The sequence below is a fragment of the Sus scrofa genome, chromosome 14 (genome assembly GCF_054392235.1).
Source record: "Sus scrofa isolate SSC_HxYL_T2T_F1_AM1 chromosome 14, Sscrofa_HxYL_maternal_Yorkshire_Landrace_v2.0, whole genome shotgun sequence".
NCBI classification, from domain to species: domain Eukaryota; kingdom Metazoa; phylum Chordata; class Mammalia; order Artiodactyla; family Suidae; genus Sus; species Sus scrofa.
Genome location: NC_139396.1, coordinates 37,708,173 through 37,731,253, shown reverse-complemented (window position 1 = coordinate 37,731,253; position 23,081 = coordinate 37,708,173). Strand labels below are relative to the sequence as shown.

General features: G+C 40.8%; 2 protein-coding genes across 36 annotated transcripts in view; one reads left to right on the top strand and one right to left on the bottom strand.

Moving 5' to 3' along the window:
- Positions 1–2,052, top strand: part of SAP30 (Sin3A associated protein 30) — a 137,049-nt gene extending 134,997 nt beyond the window's left edge. The window contains exon 6 of the transcript XR_014825642.1: positions 1,922–2,052. The gene's annotated coding sequence lies outside the window, so the exon portion shown is untranslated. The remainder of the gene's footprint in view (positions 1–1,921) is intronic.
- Positions 1–23,081, bottom strand: part of LOC146396499 (uncharacterized) — a 134,545-nt gene that overhangs the window by 48,295 nt on the left and 63,169 nt on the right. For 15 of the 35 annotated variants that reach the window (XR_014826532.1, XR_014826530.1, XR_014826533.1 and 12 more), the window contains one exon: positions 4,062–4,233. The gene's annotated coding sequence lies outside the window, so the exon portion shown is untranslated. Of the gene's footprint in view, positions 1–1,271; positions 4,234–5,359; positions 5,467–7,098; positions 7,263–8,389; positions 8,458–10,564; positions 10,680–23,081 lie in introns of those variants that run through there. The other 20 variants (XR_014826529.1, XR_014826534.1, XR_014826531.1 and 17 more) reach the window with 8 other exon arrangements.

Genomic DNA, 23,081 nt, shown 5'->3' with positions numbered 1-23,081 from the left:
TCTGCTCTGATCTTGATGATTTCCTTCCTTCTATTCACTTTGGGTTTTGTTCTTTCTCTAGTTGCGTTAGGCGTAAGGTCAGGTTGGTTGTTTACTTGAGATTTTCCTTGTTTCCTAAGACTATATTGCTATAAACTTCCCTCTTTGAACTGCTTTTGCTGTGTCTCATAGATTTATACCTCCTGTGTGTCTAATTCAGACAAGCCACATTTCAAGGTTTGATATCCATGTGAAACTTGTCGCCTCCATGCAGACAGCAAAGGTTTAGTCCATGATTCAGTCAGTCAGTACCCTGGGTTATCTCCTCATTAAAGCTATAATTAATGACTTATTAACTCCTGTTGCCCAGGAGTCTGTCCATATTCCAGCCACAATTTTCTGCTTAGATAATACTGTTTCTGATACTTGGGATCCTGCATCCCTGACCATCATAGACAATGTCCCTCCTCTACATGAGTTTACATACTAGCATCTGCCCTGGGCAATAAGTTTGTAAACAAAGAAGAATATACAGTAGTTGCTGCCAGTAAGAAGCAATATGAAGAAGACAAAACAAGATATTTAATAAGCCTTTTCTTTAGGCTGTCTGAACTCTTGGCAAGGAGTGGCCCTTGGTGTTGACAGACTCTGCACTCTGTTCTGAGGAAGACATGTGTACTAGGCCCGGAGTATAGTACAGTATAGTATAGGGATGGGGCTGAGGATCCTCCTGGATCCTGAGAGTTTCCACACACTTGTATTCTCAGAACACAGTCTCTTACTGGCTCAGATATCAGTTGTGGGGATGGTTTCCTACCAATGAACAGAATCATCTTATAGGAAAGGGCACAGATCTGAGACTCAGTAGACATGATTGCACATAATAATCTCCTGCTTATTAGCTCTGAACAAGCCCTTTAGCCTATGTGGGGGCCTCAATTTCCTCTATGCTCCCTAGGCTTTATTTCATGATTTAATGCTTATACCAGTGGAGCTTTATGGCTTGTAGATCACATGAAAGACCAATGACAGTGGACACTGAGGATCTCAGAGGATAGAAGAGAGTAAGTCCAGTGGGCAGGGCTTCTTATAGAAGAACAGAGAGCACAAGGTGGGCATTTGACCAGCAAAAAAAAAAAATTTTAAAGCAAAATAACAGCTAGTGATTTAATAGGCAGCAGAACCAAAAGCAAATGGGCAGAGAATAAAAAATGCTGATTCGAGCAGCATTTATGACCAGATTTTAAAACTATTTGAGTCTGTGATCAAATAAATGAACTGCTTTTGCAGAATTTTCTTTTTCAGTTGGGTTGGGTGGGGGAGTTGTTGGGGAATGGTGCTTCCAAATGATTACATCTAAACACATCTAAAGTACACATCTAAAGCAGAAAACTGAAATTACATCAAAATTAACTAAAAATCTCTTGCCTCTTGACCATCTATATATTTTACAGAAAATATTGAATATGTCCCAGTTCACTTTCTATCATTAGTTGCTAATTACAAGAAGTAAAAGGAACTTAATGCACAGAACTGCAGGTCATGGCTACACATAAAACAGGACCAGAAAGTGTCCAGTTCAAAGTTTTCAGGAAATTTGGTTAATGGATTCAGTTAGAGACACAATTAATTGTACCTTCTCAATGAACAAAATAGCCACCAAATTAACCAAAAATTCTGGGTATAAAGAAGCACTACCAGAATAGTATCTTTCTTCTCTTAAAGTATCATTTTCAAAAAGTTAAAAATATGTTGGTGAATTGTCACAACACTGTAAATCAACTATATTTTAATTTAAAAAAATATATGGGTGAGCATACAGTCCCCCTTAGGATGGCACTTATAAAAATAAAAGGAAAATAAGTGTTGGCAAGAATGTATGAAACCATGACTCAAAAAGACACATGTACTCCGATATTCATTGCAGCACTCTTTTCAATAGCCAAGACATGGAAACAACCTAAATGTCCATCAACAGAGGAGTGGATCAAGAAGATGTGGTACATATACACAATGGAATATTACTCAGCCATTAAAAGGAATGAAATACCAGCATTTTTAGGAATATGGATGGACCTAGAAATTATTATGCTAAGTGAAGTCGGCCATACAATGAGACACCAACATCAAATGCTTTCACTGACATGTGGAATTTGAAAAAAAGGACAGACTGAACTTCTTTGCAGAACAGATGCTGACTCACAGACATTGAAAAACTTATGGTTTCCGGGAGTTCCCGTCGTGGTGCAGTGGTTAACGAATCCGACTAGGAACCATGAGGTTGCAGGTTCGGTCCCTGCCCTTGCTCAGTGGGTTAAGGATCCGGCGTTGCCGTGAGCTGTGGTGTAGGTTGCAGACGCAGCTCGGATCCCGCGTTGCTGTGGCTCTGGCGTAGGCAGGTGGGTACAGCTCCAATTCAACCCCTAGCCTGGGAACCTCCATATGCCACGGGAGTGGCCCAAGAAATAGCAACAACAACAGCAACAACAACAACAAAAAGACAAAAGGCAAAAAAAAAAAAAAAAAAAAAAGAAAGAAAAACTTATGGTTTCCAAAGGAGACAGTTTGGGGGGTGAGGGGATGTGCTTGGGTTGTGGGATGGAAATCCTGTGAAATTGGACTGTGATGATCATTATACAACTACAGATGTGATAAATTCATTTGAGTAATAAAAAAAACTTTAAAAAGAATGTACAGTGAACTGCTGGTAGGAATGTAAAATGGTGCAGCTACTGCAGAAAGCATTTGATGGTTTCTAAAGAACCAAAACAAACAAACAAAACCCCACAAAGAATTATCATCTGCCCCAGCAATTCCAGTCTTAGGTAGATACCTCAAACAATTGAAACCAGGGACCCAAACAGAAACTCATATCTGGAAGCAGTGTTCACAACATTCCCAAACTGGAAACAATCCAAGTGTCCAAGAACAGGTGGATGGTTTACAAAAATGTGATCTTACTCAGTCTCAAAAAGGACTGAGATCAGATATATCCTATGCCATGGATGACCTTGAACACTGAGTGAAATATTCTAGAGAAAAAGGACAGATTCTATTTAATTGAGGTTCTGAGAACAATCAAATTCATAGAAAGTAGAATAGTGGTTAGAGGTGTTGAGGGAGAGGGGAATGGGGAGGTAGTGTTTAATGGGGACAGAGCTTCAGTCTGGGAAGATGAAAAAATTCTAGGAATGAAAAGCGGCAATGGTTACACAATGGTGTGAATGTATTTAATACCACTAAACTGTACTTTCAAAAATAGAGAAGATCATAAAATGTCGCGCTATATAATGCATATTTTACCATTATTTATGTGTGTGGCATATGTGGTGTGTTGTATCTGTGGTTTATGCATGTATATCTGGAGTGGGGATGTGTGTGTGCCTGTGTGTCTAGTGTGGGGCTGTGGGGTGTGTGTTTTTGTGATGTGTTTATTTGTATGTGTGGTGTATGTGTGTAGTGTATGTGTATGGATTGTGTGCTATATGCATATGGTCTGTGGTGTGTGGGTGTATGTACATGGGGGTTGTGGTGTATATATATGTGGTGTGTCTGGTATGGTGTATGTGTGCAAGGAGTATAGGTATGGTTGCTGGGGGCCTGCGTGTGGTTTATGCACTGTGTGAATGTGGTATGTGTGGTGTAGAGGTGTGGTGTGTGCATGGGGTATGGGTGTGGTTGCTGCGGGGTCTGTGTGTGGTGTTTGGTGTATTTGTATGGGGTGTGTGCATGTGGGTCTGTGCTATGTGGCATGTGTGTGGTACTTGTGGTTTGTGTGTGGAGTGTATATGCTATATGTGTGGCTTGTGTGTAGTTAAGTGGGCTGCTGTGTGTGATGTGTGGAGTGTGTATAGTTATATGCATGATGTGTATCTGTGTGGTGTGTGTGTGCTTTGTATGGTATGTTATGGTATATGTGTGAGGTGGGTCTGTTGTATGTTTGTGTGGTGGGTCTGTGGTGTGGTTTGTGGTATATGTGTGTTGTGTGTGTGGTTTGTGGTGGTATGTGTGTGGTATGTGTGTTGTGTGCATAATGTGTATGTGGTGTGTGTATACACACATAATACCCAAAACATCCTAACCTTGTCTTCTGTGTATGGGTGAGAGTTCTGTCTTCCTGGGTGTGAAAGGGTATCCTTTTCCTTTCCTCACACCTTCCTTTGCACAGACAGGAAAATCAGTGACGGAGGAGACTTGATAGTAGCTTGGAGTCAGGCCCATTTCCTGTTGGTCTGAAGAACATTTATGGATGATCTGAAGTTAAAAAAAAAAAAAAAAAAAAAAAAAAAAAAAAAAAAAAAAAGAGGTTGTGGGGAGACAGGTTAAAAAGAGAAGAGGGAGGAGGAGGAGGAGAAAACCTTGTGAACTTCAGAGCTATTGTCGAGGTCAAAAGGAAAAATTTCCTTTTACTTGGTAAGTAAATTTGTCCTAAGCTATACACTCAAAGAGAAAATTCCCAAGCAGCAGTGCTAGGTTCAGAATCATTTATCAAGTTAATCATGATCTGTTTTCTTGCCTTGAACAGCTTCGGCTGAAATATGCTACATTCCATCCCAGGAAAGGAATCCAAGAGAACAATTCCCAGCAAACAACTGTTCAGTTTGCAGAGTGAAAACAAGTCCTTTCATTACTGTTCACAACATTTTTTCATGATCTTCCAGTTGGGGAAATAAAGTCAAATGGGAAAATTAAGATGGGAAGCTTATACAGTTTTGGAACCAACAGAGTGTTGGTGTGAGGGGAGACCAAGATTCCAATCAGAAGGTAATGAGAGGTTTGCTACAAGACATTCACTTAGAGCAAATGGAAAAAATAGTAAGGCAGGCCTGGTAAATACTTGACACAAACTTAAAAGAGTACAAATGCTTAATTCAGGCCCTTTCCCCAGTACCTGAAATAAATGATTGATCTAATAATGAAATTTTAATTCAGCCATGTAATATTTGACAAAATAATGGAATTAATATGCAAAACTATTTTTTAAAATATAGCAAATTAACATTTAGAATTGTCAAAGTGAAAATCAATGAGGACTACAATAGATTTAAGATGTAAATTTTTATAATTCTGAAATGTTATTATGTTCATATATTTCATTTGAGATAAAAAATGCCAGTATTCTATTTGACTCACAAATCTGACGTAGCTACCTTAAGCATGAATGTCCACAGGAGAAAAATGAACTTGGTTATAAACTAGTTTCTCTAGTTTCTGAATTGCTCTCAGCTATGAGTTCTTCCCCTCTTCCAAATTTGGGCCTGATATTCATACTACAGAGGACATATGTATCTGTACATGGAAAGCATGAAGCTAGGAATTTTCTGGAGCATTTGGACTAATAAACATTTCTCATATAATATACAAAGAAATGAAACAAAAATTTTAAAGAAAATATGTTTTTCTTAATTACAATTTATCAAGTCAATTTCCTCTATTTTTCCTTGTTTGGATGTGAGTAATAAACATTCCACTGACAAAAGGTATTTTCTTATTGTGCTAATTAAGGAATCACATCATCCAGTTTTTGACATTTTTATATTATACAAATAAAATCACTAGACTTTAACCCAAATGGCTACTCAAGGCACTAAATTAAATGCCATCAGATCCACCCAGGAGACAAGCAAGCACAAGTGCACAGCAGTTAACCCTTAACATGCCAGCTGTTGACTTTCGGGTTCATGTGAATGTGGGGAGGACTGAATTTGTTGACAAAAATTGCTAGTCACCCAAATTGTTTTGAGAGAACCTTGCCAATAATCTAGAAAGGATGATAACTTGGACATTTGCCTATAATTCTCGTAACCCCTCCCAGCTGGAGCTAAATACTGGCATTAAAACACTCATGTTAAAATGGTCCCCCAGAAGTTCCTGTCGTGGCTCAGTGGTTAATGAATCCGACTTGGAACCATAAGATTGCGGGTATGATCCCTGGCCTCGCTCAGTGGGTTAAAGATCCGGTGTTGCCATGAGCTGTGGTGTAGGTCGCAGATGCGGCTTGGATCCCACGTTGTTGTGGCTGTGCCATAGGCCAGCGGCTACAGTGGCTACAGCTCCGATTAGACTGCTAGCCTGGGAACCTCCATATGCCGCATGTGTGGCCCTAGAAAAGACCAAAAAAAAAAAAAAAAAAAAAAGGTCCCCCAAAGCTTAGTATCTCTGGGCTGCCTTAACCTGCTCCCAACTCCATTCCACCTGAAATCTAAAAGCTACATGTGTCCTTCTATTCCAGTGGCATCGAGCTGCATCAGGTCGGCTAAGCCAAAAGGCCTTGGGAGTTGGTGGAGGAAAATATTTTGAAATCATCTAAAAAGAACATGCTTTTGCACTTCAAGATGGTGAGGAATGAGGTTTCTCCCAAAAAATAATTGAACCCAAATGGAAACAAGGCCTTGAAAAAATGGGATTATTGAAAAATATCAGTAACAATGATGTCTAGATGGTAAGACAACAGTGGCTCCCTACATCTTTTAGGTCAACAGGCCCACAAAATCCACTCATTTGTCCATTCATTGATGACAGCCTTTACTGAATGTTTACTACAAGCCAAGCACAAGGGTGGGTGGGAGTCAGACAACATTCACTGTAGAAGAGAGACGCCTTGCTCAGAGAGCCATTCTTGGTGCCATCTCCAACCTGACACTGATATCATCTCTTTACCACTGACATTTTCTCACAAAACCCAAAAGGAGGGTACTGCGACTCAGAACATCCTCAGGAATATTTCGTGGCTCTATCCTTTGCAATGGACAAGTATCAGAAATAGGTACTGACAATGGATAGGTGAGCTCAGTAATGACACAAAGCATGGGCTTGTAGGTGAACTCATCCCTATTTTGAAACCCAATGAAACTCAAACTTTTTGCAGATAAAACAACAGAGACAGAGAACAGAGGTAGTGGCCAGGGGTCAGTGGGGGAGAGGGACGCTGACTGCAAAGGGCACCAGAGGGAGCTTTTTGTGGGAGGGAGTGGTTGGCTCTGGATCCTGATTGTGGTACATCTATGACTCCATGCATTTCTCAACATTTGTAAAAATGTACATACACGAAAAGTGAATTTTTGAGTTCTTATTGTGGCTTAGTGGGTTAAGAACCTGACACTGTCTTTGAGAGGATACTGGTTTGATACCCTGGCCTCGCTCAGTGGGTTAAGGATCCAGCATTGCTACAAACTGTGGTGTAGGTCGCAGATGTGGCTTGGATCTGGTGGTTGCTGGGGCTGTGGCATAGGCCGGCAACTGTAGCTCTGATTTGACCCCTAGTGCAGGAACTTCTTAGGTCACTGGTGCAGCCATAAAAAGAAAAAAAAAAAGTGAATTGTACTCTATGCACAATTAAAAGTAAACTCAAAGAAAAGGAACCCTCATACACTGCTGGTGGGAATGTAAATTGGTGCAGCCACTATGGAAAACAGTATGGAGGTTCCTTAAAAAACTAAAAATAGAGCTGCCAACAATCTCTCTTGGACATATTATCGGGACAAAACTCTAATTCAAAAAGATACATGCACCCCACTATACATAGCAGCACTACTTATAATAGCCAAGATATGGAAACAACCTAAATGTCCATCAACAGAGGAATGGATAAAGACATGGTACATATATACAGTGGAATATTACTTAGCCTTTAAAAAGAATGAAATAATGCCATATGCAGCAATGTGGATGAACCTAGAAATTATTGTACTGCGTGAAGGTAGTCAGACGATGAAAGAAAAATACCGTATGATATCAATTACATGTGGAATCTAAAATATGACACAAATGAGCATATTTACAAACCAGAAACAGACTTACAGACACAGAAAACAAACTTGGTTACTAAAGGGGAAAGGGAGTGGGGAAGGATAAATTAGGAGTTTGGAATTAGCAGATACACACTATATGTAAAATAAACAATAAGGTCCTATTGTGTAGCACAGGGAACTATAGTCAATATTCTGTAATAAACTATAAAGAAAAGAATGTGGAAAAGCATATATAACTGAATCAGCCTGATGTACACCAGAAACTAATACAACATTATTAACCAAGTATACTTCAATAATTTTTTTTTTTTTTTGTCTTTTTGCCATTTCTTGGGCCATATGCTCCCGCAGCATACGGAGGCTCCCAGGCTAGGGGTCTAATCAGAGCTGTAGCTGCCAGCCTGCGCCAGAGCCACAGCAACGCGGGGTCCGAGCCGCGTCTGTGACCTACACTACAGTTTGTGGCAATGCCAGATCCTTAACCCACTGAGCGAGGCCAGGGTATCAAACCCACAACCTCATGATTCCTAGTCGGATTCGTTAACCACTGCGCCACAACAGGAACTCCAGTAACTTTTTTTTTTTAAATAAACTCAAAAATTATATACACAGCACTATCCTTCCCCAAGTGTTGAAGAAGAGACCACATAATAACTCACTGGAAGCATACAGCATTTTCCAGCTTAAAACTCCTCTGTGGAAGATAGTATGGAGATTCTTCTGAAAACTAAAAACAGAATTACCATTTGACCCAGCAGTCTCACTCCTGGGCAGCTATCTAGAGAGAACCATGACTCAAAAAGATACATGTACTCCAATGTTCATTGCAGCACTGACATGGAAACAACCCAAATGTCCATTGACAAAGGAGTGGATAAAGAAGATGTGGTATGTATACACAATGGAATATTACTCAACCATTAAAAGGAAAGAAATAATGGCATTTGCAACAACATGGATGGGCCTAGAAATTAACATGCTAAGTGAAGTTAGTCAGACAGTGAGACACCAACATCATATGCTATCACTCACATGTGGGAATCTAAAAAAAGGACACAATGAATTTCTTTGCAGAACAGATATTGACTCACAGACTTTGAAGAACTTATGGTTTTCCAAAGGAGACAGGTTGGGGGGGCTGTGAGGGTGGGCTGGGGGTTTGGGATTGAAATGCCATAAAATTGGGTTGTGATGATCATTGTACAACTATAAATGTAATAAAATTGAGTTTAAAAAACTCCTATTTTATCAAATTCTGAAATTTAAACTGCACACCTCTATTTGTCTTGATTTTAAAAGATTAGAAACATGTTGATATGAAGATAAATATTTAATAGATACTGGACAAGAATAAAACTCTGTCTCCTGAGAAACAGCAACAAGTGAGAAACTTCTGCCTCCAGAGACAGAGCAGGCAGTGACAGATGGTTCAAGACCCTGTTCCAATGAAGTCCATCAAATTGGGCACTGAGCCTTAGCCACCTCTGTGCTTTCAGCATCATACTCTGCTCAGAGCAGGTGCTCAAAAAACTATGTTTTACCTAAAGTGAAGAGAGTAGAAGGCTTCTGTGCAGGCACATGTGTAGCAAAGGCCTGGGGGTATCCCCAGTGTGGTAATCCGTGTAACGTAAAGTTAATTTTGCCACTGTGTGTAAACAAAGAATGCCCAAGGTTTTTCATTTCATTTAGTTTAGAAGTCACTCAAGGCAGATTTAAGAATTAAGAAATGGGATACCACCTTGGATACTGGTGATGGGCCATGAAAGATAAATTAGGCCTTTTAAATAGTTAAGTATAATACAATCTAGGAGTTAACCACAGGAAAAAATGGCAAAGCAAATTTTTAAATAAACTCTGGAATCAAGCAAATCTTTTTAGAATTCAGACAACAGGCTCAGAATTTGGTCATAGAAAAAAGCTGCCAAGCTAATAATATAAAATAAATGCAGAACACTTCACTTTTATGAATTTTTTTTAAAGGAAAACAGAGACTTTGCCAATTTATCCCTCAGTAACCTTCCAACCGGGTAAAGCATTAAAATAATATATGCTATTTAAAAATTATAAGGAATCCATTAAATTGGCAAGATCTCAAATTTCATGTATTGAGGATTTTGCTTTGATGGGAAGTGAATGCTATAACCCCCCTATTGGAATTAGATATTTTTGGATGTGAGCAGCAGTTTTCTTCTAACTGGAGAGAAAATTCTGTATAGATGAAAGTCAGCAATAAATTCTTAACTGCTGAATTCCTCTCTTAGTGTCAGATGTCAACAAAGCAGCCTGCAGGAAGGAGGAAGAAAATGGCCTGGGCTCATGGATTCTCCTTCCAGGGGTTTAGATAGGAGAAGAGCTGCCCTCCAGCTCCTTCAGAGCTCATGCTACACTAGTGGAGGCTTGTGCCTGCTGCCTTTATTGTGTACACAAGCCAGTGATTCTGTCAGAGACAGATATTGTTGCTTATGCTGCTTCATAGCTACCCAGGCTCTGTGCCTGTGTGCACATCTCTCCAGTACACGAATGACAGCCTTTCTGGGTCTCACCTTCCTTGGGAGGCCAAGCATCCGGCCCAATCCCAGGTAGAGAACCCAGACAGAGTTAGGAACAAGGGCTACAGCTCCTATTAGTGATCTATCCTTTTCACATCTCTTCTTCCCAACCCCTCCATTTATCATTGTATGTACCATGATACATGTTTACCAGATGGGATAAGCTGTTGTAGCAGAAGGTAACACAGCTTTTACTGGTGCAGAAACCCATCTTGAGCATCTCTAATAAGCATTCCAGCAGGCCAGTCATAGGGAGATGCAAGATTAGTGGGGCCCAATTCCTACCTCCATCTTGACATTCACAGTCTAAATGACTGAGATCAACTCACAGGTGATTTGGTGTTTAAGTCATATTGATTTGTCAGGTAAACTCTGGTTGCTGAGAAAGCAGTCATAAAGGCTGTAGAAAAAAGAAAAACAAACAAAAACAAAAGGCCTCATTTCCACCAAAGCAAATTAAAAAACAAAGATCCAAACTGGACCATTTGAAAACAGTATGGAGCTACCTCAGACCCAGAGGTAGAACTACCATATGACCCAGCAATCCCACTCGTGGGCATACATCCAGACAAAATGTCCACTGAAAAAGATACATGCACCCATACGTTCACTGCAGCACTATTCACAATAGCCAAGACACGCAAACAACCTAAATGTCTATCAACAGATGAATGGATTAAGAAGATGTGGTATATATACACAGCAGAATACTACTCAGCCATAAAAAAGAACAAAATAATGCCATTTGCAGCAACATGGATAGAACTAGAGACTCTCATACTAAGTGAAGTAAGTCAGAAAGACAAATACCCTATGATATCACTTATATCTGGAATCTAATATATGGCACAAATGAACCTTTCTACAGAAAAGAAACTCATGGACTTGGAGAACAGACTTGTGGTTGCCAAGGGAGAGGGAGTAGGATGGACTGGAAGTCTTGGATTAATAGATGAAAACTATTGCATTTGTACTAGATAAGCAATAAGATCCTGCTGTATAGCACAGGGAACTATATCCAGTCACTTGTGATGGAACATGAAGGAGAATAAAGTGAGAAAAAGAATACACACACACACACACATGACTGGGTCATTGCTGTACAGTAGAAATTGACAGAACACTGTAAATCAACTATAATGGAAAAAAATCATAAACAAATTGGATCATTTGTCATTTTGTTTCAAATGTACTTCATAAGAACATTTGCTTACTGAATTATTGTTTTATACAACATTAAAGAAGCCCTATGGTTTCTGTCTTTATTTCTTTTTAATACAGTTCAATGAAATTATCTGGATTTGGCACCCTGATTTGTTACTTTTTAGCATTATATGAGCTTTGAGAAACAATCATCCTAACTAGTAGCCATGTAACATAAGTTTTATTGATAGTTATATATATTCCTAATTTAGTACCAAAAGGGGACTAAAACGAACAAAGCTCATGAAATATAAGTGGTCTCTAGGAAACAGGCATTAAAAAAAATCTCTGTGAGCAACAGTGGGGAAATGACTTGTGAACTCATACTGACCTCTGCTTCTCTTTCTTACCTATTTCTCCCTGAATTTTGGCAAAAGCCTTCATTTGTTATATGGTGAATTTATCTTGGAATAATCTTTCTTTTAAGAAGGAAGATAGAAAAATAAAACATAATGTCACTTTGGCATAAAACACTTTGGCTATGAACTAAACTAGTACTAGACAGGATGTGTTCACAGATATTTTATCTTTATCATATATGATTTCTTCTATGAGTAGCAGCTCCAGTACATTAACTTTAGAAGTATCATTTTTTTATGGCCACACCCACACATATGGAAGTTTCCTGGACAGGGACTGAATCCAGGCTGCAACTTCGACCTACATGACAGCTGTGGCAACACTAAACCCCTTAACCCACTATACCAGGTCGAGGATCCAACCTGTACCTCCTCAGCACCTGAGCTGCGACAGTCAGATTCTTAACCCACTATGCCACAGCAGGAACTCCAGAACTGTAATTTTTATGAGAAGATTTCTGATACTTCATGGTTGACCTTGACAAAACTGATTTCATTTTGCCAGATATATTAGGGTTCTCCAGAGAAACAGAACCAATATGGTGTATGTGTGTGTACGTGCACGTGTGTGTACACCTGTGTGTGTATTCAGGTTTACTGTAAAAAACTAGCCCATACCATTTTAGGTTTTTTGTTTATTTGTGTGTGTGTGTCTTTTTAGGGCTGCACCCGAGACATATGGAAGTTCCCAGACTAGGGGTTGAATCAGAGCTATAGCCAATGGCCTACGCCACAGCCAGAGCAATGCCAGATCTGAGCTGCATCTGTGACCTATACCACAGCTCATGGCAATGCCAGATCCTTAACCTACTGAGGGAAGCCAGGGATCAAACCTGCATCCTCATGGATACTAGTCAGATTTCATTTCCTCTGAGCCACGACGGGAATTCCCATGCCATTCTGAAGGCTGAGACTATGTGTTTGACATTATAGAGAGTGATTTTAATTCTTTGCCTTTGCATAAACTTGAAATTAATTCTAATAAATCAGATTATTCCAACTAGGTCTATAGTGCACCCAAGAAGAACCAATGTTTCAGTCTGAGTTCAAAGGCAAAAAAACCCTGCTGTTTTCTCTTCAGCTGGGCAGGAAGAGTTTCCTCTCACTGATGAGAGTGACAGCTTTATTAGTTCCATTCAGGCCTTTGGTGGGTTGGATGAGGCCCTCTCACATCAGGCAGGGCCATCCATCCCCTTCACTCAGTCTACTGATTCAAACGGTGACTCTCATTTACAACTGCCCTCACAGGTGCACACACCCAGAATCATGTTTGACCAAATGCCTGGGCATCCCATGGTCCTGTCAAGTTGACACATAAAATTAGCCATCACACCAAGTGAGAATCAATTATAAGATTAAATGGGTCTCTCAGCCCCAGAACTGCTAGGAGAGAGTTTAGGAAGGTAATGGGGACTCTGAATTCAGGGCCTGGTCAGAATACACAGCACCTATAAGAAGGGGACCAGAGTCTTCTGGGAACAACTGTATGAACCTAAAGATGGATCATGACTAAATTGTTGAAGACTGTCTGGCTTCTGGTCCTATGTGCTGGGGGCTGGAGCCTTATTGAGACCTGTGCAGGCAAAGCCCAGGGAAGAAAGGAAATGATTTGTAAGCACAGTATTCTGCCTATAATCTCAGGATATTTGTGGATCCCACAACCCATCTATAGACTCCCTTGGGAGAACTGTTGACCACAGGTATTTTTAAACAGGGAGGGAACAAGTGATGCATAACAATTCTATCAGTCCTATGCCCCATTAAATAAAAAACCTCTTCCAGGAGTTCCTGATGTGGCACAGTGGGTTAATGTCTGACTGCAGTGGCTCATGTTTTTACGGAGGTGTGACCCAGCACACTGAGTTAAGGATCTGGCATTGCCACAAGTGTGGCTCAGATCTGATTCCCTGGCCCAGGAACTTTCATAAGCAGGTGGGGCCAAAAAACAAAAAGAAAAGCCAAGGAACAAAAAAACCTCTTCCACTGAAAGAGAAACAGAAAGCACACTGCCAGAGTTCCTGTTGTGGCTCAGTGGTAACAAATCCAAATAGTTATCCATGGGGATACAGTTTCGATCCCTGGCTTGGCTCTGTGGGTTAAGGATCCCATGAGTTTTGCCATGAGATGTGATACAGATTGCAGACGTGACTCAAATCTGGAATTGCTGTGGCGAAGGCCAGCAGCTACTGCTCTGACTTTGATCCCTGGGAACTTCCATATGTTGTGGGTATGGCCCAAAAAAGACAGATAGACAGAAAGAGGGAGAGAAAGAAAGAGAGAGAGAGAGAAAGCAAGCAAGCAAGAAAGCACATTACCACTAGTGCTGTTCATGGTCTTCTTTCTTTTTTTTTTCTTTTTAGGGCCACACCTGCGGCATGTGGAAGTTCCCAGGCTAGGGGTCTATTCAGAGCTGCAGCTATAGGCCTACACCACAGCCAGAGCAACACTTCATCCAAGCTGTATCTGTGACCTATGCTGTAGCTTATGGCAATGCCAGATCCTGAACCCACTGAATGAGGCCAAGGATGGAAACCACACCTCAGAAAGACAGCATTGGGTTCTTAACCAACTGAGCCACAATGGGAACTCTCTCATGGTCTTCTTTCAATAATGAAGGATGCGGGAAGTTCCTGTTGTGGTGCAGGGGAGATGAATCCAATTGGTACCCATGGGGATGCAAGTTTGACCCCCAGCTTCCCTCAGTGGGTCGGGGATCTGGCGTTGCCATGAGCTGTGGTGCAGGTCACAGACGTGGCTCAGATCCAGCATGGCTATCGCTGTGGTATAGGCTGATGACTGCAGCTCCAATTTGGCCCCTAGCCTGGGAACTTCCAAACTTCTAAATGCTGTGGGGGGTGGGGAGGCCCTGGAGGGCAAAAAAAAAAGTGAAGAATGTGAGCTTAAGGCAAAACCTACACACAAAGGAGGGCAAAGCAAAGCAAGAGAATTATGAAGAAATGGTGCTGGAGCCCCGATTCTACTTCACGCCGAGTCCTCACATCTGAATTTCCTGCTATACCAGGGGTACAGCAGGAACTAACTGAGAGGAACTTGGGACAAGACAACAGAGTAGAAGAACCGTGGCCTCACATATCACAAGCACACCAAAATCACAACTAACTGCTAAATAACCATCAATAAAAAATATAATATTCCTGTCGTGGCTCAGTGGTTAACGAATCCGACTAGGAACCATGAGGTTCTGCGTTAGATCCCTGGCCTTGCTCAGCAGGTTAAGGATCCGGCGTTGTTATGAGCTGTGGTGTAGACCGCAGACATGGCTCGGATCCCACATTGCTGTGGCTCTGGTGTAGGCCAGCAGCTACAGCTCCAATTAGAGCTAGCCTGGGAACCTCCATATACCACGGGAGCGGCCCCAGAAAAGGCAAAAAGACAAAAAAAAAAAAAAAAAAAAAAAAAAAAAAAAAGATTTGAACCGGCCAAGGATATAAAGACTGGAACCTGCCAACCAGTGGGTAGGAAGGGTGTATACACGACATAATCAAATCCCATACCCCTTGGGTGGGCAGTACACAAACTAGAGAATAATTCTATGGCAGAAGTTCTCCCGTAGGAGTAAGAATTCTGAGCTCACATCAGGCTCCCCTACTCAGGAGGAGCTCCCAGAGCATTTGGCTTTGAAGGCCAGTGGGGCTTGACTGAAGGAGATGCACAGGTCTCGGAGAAACAGAGACTCCACTCTTGGAGGGTGCAAACAAGGTCTCTCACTTACCGGGACGCAGGCCAAGAGCAGTGGCTTTATAGGAGCCTGGGCCTAACCTACCTGCTGGTCTTGGATGGTTTCCTGGGAAGGTGGTGTGTGGCTGTGGCTCTGCCTAGGGATATGGACACAGGTGGTAGGAATTTCAGGGAATATTCAGCTATGTGAACTCTCAGGGAGGAGGACATGTGGCTTGGGTCATCTGCACCAAGACCTGGCCCCATCCAACAGTATGCAGACTCCTGTTACTCAGGCCAAATAAGTAACAGGGCAGGAACACAGCCCCACCCATCAGCAGACAAGATGCCTAAAGAATTCCTAAATCCACTGCTGCTTCTACACACTCTTAGACAGAGCCTTGCCCACTAGAGAGACAAAACCCAGTTCCTCCCACCACCAGTGGGACAGACACCAGCTCCTACCATCAGGAAGACCGCACAAGCCTCTAGACCACACTCATCCACCGGGGGGCAGACCCTAGAAGCAAGAAGACTACAATCCTGAAGCCTATGAAACTGAGTCTGCAAACACAGTTATTTAGAAAAAATGAGATGACAGAGGAATATGCTCCAGATAAAGGAACAAGATAACCTCAGAAAAACAACTAAGTGAAGTGGAGATAGACAGTCTACTTGAAAAAGTTTAGAGTAATGATCATAAAGATGATCTAAGATCTTGGAAAAGGAATGGATGCACAAAACAAGACATAATGAGTTTTTAGCAAATAGTTAGAAAATGAGTATAGGGATGGAGATGATGGAAGAGGGTGACAGGGAGCTAACCTTATCCCACAAGGACATTTTTAAAAACCCATTTACATGTAAAACTCATTCACATTCACACAGAACACCTACTGAACACTGGCAGAACACCTCAAAAAGGGTCTTCTTCCAAAAAGAGCAAGACTTTCAAAAAAGGCAAGAACGCTCCACATAACTAAGTAGGACAAAAGGAAAAAAAAGAGAGAAAGAAGGAAGAGGAAAAAAGGAATCAAAACAGGACCAGTACTCCTGAGAACGAGCTGTGAAAGAGGAAAGGAATCCCCACCCTGGGAGGCCTCCTAGCTGACAGAGAGATCAGCCAGGATGGAGGGGGAACCTCAAAGCCTTGGAGAAAAGCACAGAAGGCAGACTGAAGGCAAAGCAAACAGAGAGCCACAGAGACAACTGGTACCACCCACTGGGACACCACAGCCTGAGATACACAGGCAGGGGCTGGGTGGTGAGACTCGGGCTGCAGAGGTCGGTTAGGGGGAGAGAACTAGGGTTGGCTGTGTGGAAAGAGCATGAGGGGACTAGAAAGTGTGTGCCACGGCCAAGGGAGTGCAGGAGGAAGAGTGGGACTGCCAGGGAAGCAAGGTGCAATTGTTAGGGAGTATGAGAAGAGGGGGGGGGGTCAGGACTGCCATAGCAACTTTTCTCTACACACTCATGGGATCTCAAGTGGCAGGAAGAGTTTTTCCCTAAACTCACAGAGTAAGAAAAATATAAGCAAAGTAAAGAAGCAAAGGAACTATTCCCTATAATAATAAAAGACTTTTTAATATCCCACTCAAGTCAATGGATAAATCCCCTAAACAGAATATCAATAAGAGAAGTTCTAGGGAGTTCCCAAAGTGGCTTGGCAAAAATGAATCTGACTAAGATGTGTGAGGACACAGGTTCAATCCCCGGCCTTGCTCAGTGGGTTAAGGATCTGGTATTGGTGTGAGCTTTGCTGTAGGTTGCAGATGTAGCTCAGATCCTGTGTTGCTAAGGCTATGGCACAGGCCAGTGGCTACAGCTCCAACTGCACCCTAGCCTGGGAACATCCATATGCCTTGGGTGTGGCCCTGAAAAGAAAAGAAAAGAAAAGAAAGGAAGGAAGGAAGGAAGGAAGGAAGGAGAAAGGAAAGGAAAGGAAAGGAGGAAGGAAGGAAGGAGGAAGGAAGGAAGGAGGAAGGAAGGAAGGAAAGAAAGAAAGAAAGAAACAAAGAAACAAAGAAACAAAGGAACAAAGAAACAAAGAAAAGAAAAGAAAACAGAGGTCCTAAATTGCAAAATAGAACAGTTAGACTTAATTAGTATTTTCAGGACAGTACATCAAAAAAAAAAAAAAAAGGAAAAAGAAAAAGAAAACTGAATATACATTCTTTTCATGTGTACATGGAACATTCTCCAGGACTGACCACATACTGGGGCATAAAACTAACCTCAACAAATTTAAGAGTACAGAAATTATTTCAAGCATCTTCTCTGACCACAATGGCATGAAACTAAGAATCAAACACAGGAAAATAAGTGAGAAAAAAATGATTACATGGAGACTAAACATGCCACTAAAAATATCAATGTGTCAATGAGGAAATAAAAAAGGAAATTTAAAAATACCTTGAGGCAAAAAACAATAAAAATACAAGCATACAAAATCTGTGGGATGCTGAAAAAGTAGTTCTTAGAGGGAAGTTCATAGGAACTTCCACACACACAAAAAGAAAAATCTCAAATCAACAACCTAAACTACCACCTAAAAGAATTTTAAACAAAGCCTTAAGTCAGCAGAAGGAAGGAAATCATAAATATCATAAATATCAGAGAGGAAATCAATAAAATAGGGATTTTTTTTAAAAATAGAAAAATATCAACAAAACCAATGGCTGGTTCATTGAAAGGGTAAATAAAATTGACAAACCTTTGGCCAGACTCACAAAGAAGAAGTGACAGAGAAGCCAAATCAACAAAGAAACAGAAAAGGGCAAAATACAATATGACTTCAACCATGTACAAAACTAAACTCAAAATAGCTTAAAGACTTAAACATAAGATACCATAAAACTCCTAGAAAAGAACATAGGCAAAATATTCTCTGACATCATCTGTACAAATGTTTTCTTAGGCCAGTCACCCAAGGCAATAGAAACAAAAAATAAATAAACCAATGGGACCTAATCAAACTGACAAGCCTTTATAGGTTGAAAAGACATTGTACAGAATGAGAGAAAATAGTTACAAATGATGCAACTGACAAGGGCTAAATCTTCAAAATATATAAACAACTTATACAATTCAACAGCAAAAAAACAACCCAACAGAAAAGTGGGCAGAAGACCTAAGCAGACATTTCTCCAAAGAAGACATACAGATGGCCAAGAGGCACATGAAAAAATGATCAATTTCACTAATTATTAGAGAAATGTAAATCAAAACTACAATGAGGTAACACCTCACACTGGTCAAAATGGCTATCATTAATAATACTACAAATGACAAATGCTGGAGAAGGTATGGAGAAAAGGGAACCCTCAGAAAATAAAATATAGAACTACCAAATGATGAAGAAATCCTACTCCTGGGCATATATCCAGACAAAATAAATTGCAGTTAAAAAGCTACATGCACCCCTATGTTCACTGCAGCACTATTCACAATAGCCAAGACATGAAACAACCTATATATTCATTGACAGATGAATGAATTAAGATGTGGTACATATATACAATGGAATAGTACTCAGCCATAAAAAAGAACAAAATAATGCTATTTGCAGCAACATGAGTGGAACTAGAGATTCTCATACTAAGTGAAGTCAGATGGATACCATACGATATCACGTACATGTGAAATCTAAAGCATGGCATAGGTGAATCTACCTATAAAACAGAAACAGTCTCACAGACATGGAGAGCAGAACTGTGGTTGCCAATGTGGAGGGAGTAGGATGGAATAGGAGTTTGGGGTTAATAAGTTCAAACCATTACATTTAGAATGGATAAGCAATGAGGTGCTGGTGTATAGCACAGGGAATGATAACCAATCAGCTGTGAGAGAATAGTATGGACAATAACGTGAGAAGAAGAGTGTGTATATATGTATGACTGTGTCACATTGCTGTACAGCACAAATTAACAGAACATTGTAAATCAAATATAATAATAATAGAAAGAAATGGAAAAGGAGAAATCTCAATGGATTTCATCAATACAAAAAACCATCAGAGGAGTTCCCGTCGTGGTGCAGTGGTTAACGAATCCAACTAGGAACCATGAGGTTGCAGGTTCGGTCCCTGCCCTTGCTCAGTGGGTTAAGGATCCAGCGTTGCTGTGAGCTGTGGTGTAGGTTGCAGACACGGCTCGGATCCTGCGTTGCTGTGGCTGTGGTGTAGGCCAGTGGCTACAGCTCCGATTCGACCCCTAGCCTGGGAACCTCCACATGCCGTGGGAGCGGCCCAAAGAAATAGCAAAAAGACAAAAAAAAATAAATAAATAAAAATAAAAAACCATCAGAGAATACTATGAACAATTATAGACCAACAAACTTGACAACCTAGGAGAAATGGAAAGCTTTCTAGAAACATGGAGCCAATGAAAACAGAATCAAGAAGAAATGATTTGAACAGACCGATCACTGGAAATGAAACTGAATATGTAACAAAAACACTCTACAAAAAAAAAGTCCAGAATCAGATGTCTTCACAGGAGAATCCTACCAAACATACAAAGAAAAACTTATACCTACCTTAAATTCCTCCAAAAGACTGAAAAGAAGAAGGAACACTCCCAAAGATGTTCTATGAAGCCACCATCAATCACCCTAATACCAAAACCAAAGATACTACCAAAAACCAAAATTATAGGCCAATATCTTTGATGAATACAGATGTAAAAATCCCCAACAAAATTTTCACCTACCAAATCAAACAACCCATAAAAAGATCATACACCACAACCAAATGGGATTCATCCCAAATTCACAAGGATGGTTCAACATACACAAATCAATCACTGTCATACACCACATTAACAAAAGAAAAATCCAAAACCACATGATCACTTTGATGGATGCAGAGAAAGCATTAGCCAAAATCCAACATCCACTCATAATTAAAAACTCTTGCCAAGGTGGGAACAGAGGGAATATATCTCAACATAATAGTCATTTATGACAAACCCACAGCCAATAGAATACTCAACAGAGAAAAGGTCAAAGCCTTCCCACTAAAATCTGGAACAAGACAAGAATGCCAACTCTCACCACTTTTATTCAACATAAGTATTGTGAGTCCTAGCCACAGCAATAAGACAAAAAAAAAAAAAAAAGAGAGATGAAAGGCACTCAAATTGGCAGGGAAGAGGTAAAACTGACTATATGCAGATGACATGATACCATATATAGAAAAACCCTACAGACTCCACACAAAAACTACTCGATCTGATTGATGAATTGGGCAAAAATAGCAGGATACAAGATTAACATTCATAAATCGTTGCTCTTCTGTACACTCAAAATGGAATGTTAGAAAAGGAATATAAAAAACAATACATTAAAATCATACCCCCCCAAAAATAACATACCTAGGAATAATCCTTACCAAGGACGTAAAAGACTTATACTCTGAGAACTATAAAACAGTAATCAAGGAATCTGAAGAGGATTTAAAAAATGGAAAGACATCCCATGCTCCTGGATTGGAAGAATTGATATTGTTAAAATGGCCACACTGCCCAAAGCAATCTACAGATTGAACAGGATCCTCACCGAAATATCTATGACATTTTTCATGACATTTCATGAAATTTCTTTGCAGTGCCAGGACACAGGTTCGATCCCTGGCTTGGCACACTGGGTTAAAGGATCTGGTGTTGCTGCAGCTACTGCATAGATTGAAACTGTGGCTTGGATCTGATTTCTCAACCCAGAATTCCATATGCCACATGGTAGCCAAAAAAAGAAAAATAAAATAAAATATGGCATAAATGAACCAAACTACAAAACAGACACACCAACATAGAGAACAGACTTCTGGTTGCCAAGCTGGAGTGGGGAGGCAGTGTGATGGACTCGGAGTTTGGGTTTAATGGATACAAATTATTACATTTAGAATGGATAAGCAATGAGGTCCTGCTGTGTAGCAAGAGGGAACTATATCCAGTCTCCTGGGAGAAACCATGATGAAAGATAAGATAAGGGAGAGACAAGATTAAGATAGTAAAGTGGGACTGGAGCTCAGCTTCTCTCATAAAGGCAACAAAATTACAACCAACTGCTGAACAACCTTCAACAAAACAGACTGCAGACTATCAAAAAAGATATCCTACTCCAGAAGACAAAGAGAAGGCCACATTGAGGCAGTAGGAGGGGTGACCACAAGATATAAGAACCCCATATCCTTCAGGTGGGTGGCCCAAAAACTGTAAAGTAACTATATCACAGAGGCTCATCCACAGGAGTGAGAGTTCTGAGACCCATGTCAGGTTCCCAAGCATGGGGATCTGGCAATGGGAGGAGGAGCTTCCCAAGCATTAGGCACTGAGGGCCTGTGGGGCTTGTGACCAGGAACTCCACAGGAGTGGGGGAAATGGAGACCGCTCTTGAAAGGCACACACAGGCTTTCGTGTGCACTAGGTCCCAGGACAAAGCAGAGACTCCATAGGAATCTGGGTCAGACCGGCCTGCGATTCTTGGAGGATCTCCTGGGAAAACAGGGGGTGACAGTGGCTCATTGATGGGGTAGGACATTGGAGGCAAAGGTCTCAGTGTGAACTCCTCTAGAGGTGGCCATTTTAGAAAAATCTGGCCCCACCCATCAGCAAACAGGCTGCCTAACGACCCCCCCCCCTTCCCCAGGCATGCAACTGCCTCCAATCACACCTAGGGATAAAGTCCCACCCACCAGAGGGATAAGAATCAGCTCCACCTACCAGTGGGCAGGCACCAGACCCCCCACCAAAAAGCCTACGAAAACCCCTGTACCAAATTCAGCCACAAGGGGGCAGACATCAGAAGCAAGAGAAGCTACAATCCTACTGTCTGCAAAAAGAAGACCACACCGAAAATCTATATGAAATGAAAAGGCAGAGAATTATGACTCAGATAAAGGAACAATAAAAAAAAAAAGATAAACAGATAGGTGATTGGGAGATTACCAACCTCCATGAAAAAGACTTTAGATTTTCATAGTAAAGGTGATTCAAGATCCCAGAAATAAACAGGAGGCAAAGATTGATAAATTACAAGAAACACTGAACAAAGAAACAGAAGATTAAAGGATTAAGCAAGCAGAGATGAAAAACACAATAACTGAAATAAAAATTCACTAGAAGCAACCAACAGCAGAATACAGAAGTCAGAGGAAAGAATACGTTAGGTGGAAGACAGACTAGTGGAAATCACTAATGAGGAACAGAAAAGAGAAAAATACTAAAAAGAAATGAAAACCATCTAAGGGAACTCTGAGACAACATTAAATGCAACAATATCCATATTATAGGGGTGACAGAAGAAGAAGAGAGAAAGGGCCAGAGAAAATATCTAATGATATAATAGCCAAACTTCCCTAACTTGGGAAAGGAATCACTCACTCAAATCCAGGAAGCACAAGGAATACTATACAAAATAAACCCAAGGAGAAGCACCCTGAGACACATATTAATAAAACTGACCAAAATTAAAGACAAAAAGAAAATATTGAAAGCAGCTAGGAAAAAGAAACAAATAACATACAAGAGAACCCTGATAGGGTTATCAGCAGATTTTTCAAAAGA